Genomic DNA, 3,523 nt, shown 5'->3' with positions numbered 1-3,523 from the left:
AATGCAATGTCGACTTCGACGGAATTTGAACTCAGAACGTAGCGGCAGACGAGATGCCGCTAAGCAGTTCGCCGCCTTCTTTTGTCGTATACTAAATGATAAATCATAAGGCGACGAGCTGGTAGAAATGTTAGCACGCCCGGCAAAATGCTTTGCGGTATTTCGTCTGTCTTTGTGTTCTGAGTTCAAATTCCGCCGAGGTCGAGTTTGCCTTTCATCCTTTCGGGGGTTGATAAATTAAGTATAAGTTGTGTACTAGGGGCGATCTAACCGACTGACCCCTCCCCTAAAATACCGAGCTTTGTGCATAGAGTAGAAAGGATTAATTCATAAATAACGAGAAATCACAATGATAGCTTGTCTTTAACCTCTCAAATTTTGTTAATTCCAAGTCATGTCAATAACGGTATGTCCTTCCATAATGTTGATGTTAGGATCAAAGCAGACTCTCTGTGAATTCATAACCATTCAAAAGAAAATGAAGATGTTTATATATAGAATACAAGAAATATTTTGTATTATGATGTCATAAAGAATAACAAAACAAAAGGCGAAAGATGTGAAAAGAATAAAATAAAAAACAATGAAAAAATTCAAAACATGAATAAAAAATTTACCCATTAAATAATTAAAATTAAATAAAACTGAAGTAAACTAGAGTTTCCTTTATGTATTTGATTTTTATTTCTGTGAGTCTGCAGGTAAATTAATTTCGTTGAAGGATACCAGGTAAGTTTTAGTATCCACGTTTCATAATATTTGCCTTTTTTCACTCGGTCTCTTTTTGTTCTAAGATTAAGCCAATGTTTCTTTAAGGTGTCGTTTCTGAATAGTGAATATACATTAATTTCGTTTTTTATTGTTTATAATGCGGCAAGGAGTCAGAAGCGTTAGCACGCCGGATAAACTGCTTAGCGGCATTTCGTCTGGTTTTATGTTCTTTTTTGAAATTTCGCTGAGGTTGACTTTTCATCATTTCTAGATCAATAAAATAAGTACCAGTAAAGTACTGAGATCGATGGTCTCGACTTCCTCTTCCCCTCAGAAACTGTTGTCCTTGTGTCAAAATTTGAAATCATTATTCTCATTGTTTATCGCCCGTCCCTAGGTTCTGAGTTCAAATTACTTTGAAGTCAATTTCGCCTTTTATATTTTATCTTTCCGGCCTTGCTGGAGCAGTGATTGAAGGTTTTAATCGAAGAAATGAATTCTAGTTCTTTATTTTTTTCTTTTGTTAAGTCTGATATTTATTTCATTGAATCGCTTTGCGGAACCCAAGGGGATTAAACAAACCTATACCGGTTGTCAACTTCGCATTTTATCTTTTCTTTTACATCAACACTGGGGTTGATGCAATCAACTAGTCCCCTACCCTCAAATTTCTGGCCGTGTACTTTTAGTAGAAAGGATTATTTTCATTGTTTATATTAGTAAATTGCATCGCCCTGAACTAAATATCTAACAACCATCTAACGAAAAAGCTTATGTGTGGTTTCATGACATACTAAAAATAACAGATAAATTCCATCACATCACAAACTATTGTCTTCATGAAATAAAATCTCATTCGATAGTGCAGTCCCATATATTTTATACTCGGAAAAAGATGGGATATTGACAGCGAGGACGTATTTTATACATAGGCATGCTAAAACAGAGTTTACCCAAAGATCCGGAACACTAACATTATATTGAGGGAGCTTGAATGAAATTGCATAGAGAATTGTGTGTGAAAGTTTGACAATTTGACAGACGGTAGATTAAGTATCGTCTATATGTGTAATATGTGCTTGTATGTGTTAATACAGCCATAATACATACTCCTTGGTGAATTTGTGCATTTGAGCATTTGTGCCAGCGATAAATCATATCCGAAAATAACTTAGCCTTAAGAATGCAGTCTTTACTATGTTTTAGATGAGCGTTCGATATGAATATACTTTAGATGTTGTACTTAAGGCCCAGTTAGCTCTGATTCGATTGAGTGTATGTTTTGGTAATATGTACCATTATTTTGCTACAGGCAGACACTCGTTTGTCTCTAACAACCATGATCCGATGGAACATCTAGCATATGGCAGCTGGAGATAGAGAGGGCTGCATTAGCGTCTGACTGGTACTCATTGCTGATTAGTTGACACAAACAAAGTGAAATCAAATGTCCGGTTCAAAATCACCGTACTCCACCCGGTTTAGGAATTGATCCCACAGCCTCATGATAACAAACTGAACACCCTACTACTACACTGGGCGTCACGTGAGATTAATGAGCTGACAGGGTGCTATTGTCTGTCCTAGACATATCTGATAACAAATGGTCCTATAGAAAGGGCTTTGGTTTTCATATTCACATTAGAGAATTTCAACGCGATTTCTGTTGATAGAAGAATAGCGTTTCTTGTAAGACATGTATCGGTAGTCAATAGTGAGGTTTGTGACCAGAAATGTTCAGAATGGGGATTAGATAAACATATTATTTGCATAGAAAAGTAACTTATTGTTAGGGATAGCAGTGCCGACAATGACATATACCGACGTGTATTTGAAATTAGGAAAGCTCCGTTTCTGGACAGATCGAAATTAAGCAGAGTGATAATGCATTCGATTCAAAAGAAACGTAATGGATAGAGATAAGAGATGGACAGAAATAAGTGATGATTGGAAGTAACCGATGAGTGGAGATAGGAGATGAATAGAGATAACATGTGGGTGGAGTTTACGAAACTAGAAAGAAGTTGATCACGTCAGAAATCGTTGAATAATTTGTTAATGTCAATAGTAATACCCTTGAGTTCACTGGTTCTAGCGACCAATGCTAGGTGTTGTATGGAAGAAATTCTACTTCTATAAAGAGCGTCATACATTTCATTGAATAAGATGAAGGCTTCGAAATATAACAATCGTGCTCATTTACTAATGTATCTATCATATATGGGGAAACAGTCACCTCTTTGTACGGTACACAATAATACAAATATTTCAATAAAAGTCTTCGCAATGGAAGCACCTTTGAAGAATTTCAAGCGTATTTGTCTCAACAAGCATGTAATTTGCGTCATGGTAGCCCACGTATTTGAGACAGCTATTGACCTATAAGGGATATCTGGTCTGGATGTTTTCTGCACTGATGCATAACACAGATTGTAGACAAAAACAAGTATGGAACCCAATAATCAGCTCATTTGGAGATTGGAAGAGATCCCACATTTTATTCTGAGCAATAAAGCCTTCCAATCAACATTAGTTACTCAAGCAAACAAATGTGATGAGCTATGGATTGAGTGAGGGTGAGAGAAACTCCTAACACTGGGAAAGGATATAAAAATCATGGATTGTTGTACCAGACAGCTAATAAATTGCGGAGAAACAGATATATGTACATAATTTCAACTAATTCTGATATAATTAATGTTACTTAGAAGAATTACACAGCATGTGTAAGTGTACGTGTATGCATATATATATATATATATATATATATATATATATGTGTGTGTGTGTGTGTGTGTGTGTGTGTGTGTGT

The 3,523-nt window shown here is 35.8% G+C and overlaps 1 protein-coding gene across 1 annotated transcript in view; it reads left to right on the top strand.

The window, feature by feature from the left end:
• Positions 1 to 643: 643 nt before the first annotated feature.
• LOC106871554 (leucine-rich repeat protein lrrA) overlaps positions 644 to 3,523 on the top strand; it is a 93,152-nt gene continuing 90,272 nt past the window's right edge. The window contains exon 1 of the mRNA XM_014918057.2: positions 644 to 729. The gene's annotated coding sequence lies outside the window, so the exon portion shown is untranslated. The remainder of the gene's footprint in view (positions 730 to 3,523) is intronic.

Source organism: Octopus bimaculoides, chromosome 10, assembly GCF_001194135.2.
Source record: "Octopus bimaculoides isolate UCB-OBI-ISO-001 chromosome 10, ASM119413v2, whole genome shotgun sequence".
NCBI lineage: Eukaryota > Metazoa > Mollusca > Cephalopoda > Octopoda > Octopodidae > Octopus > Octopus bimaculoides.
Note: the sequence above shows the minus strand (reverse complement) of the source record. Positions and strands in the feature narration are given on the sequence as shown.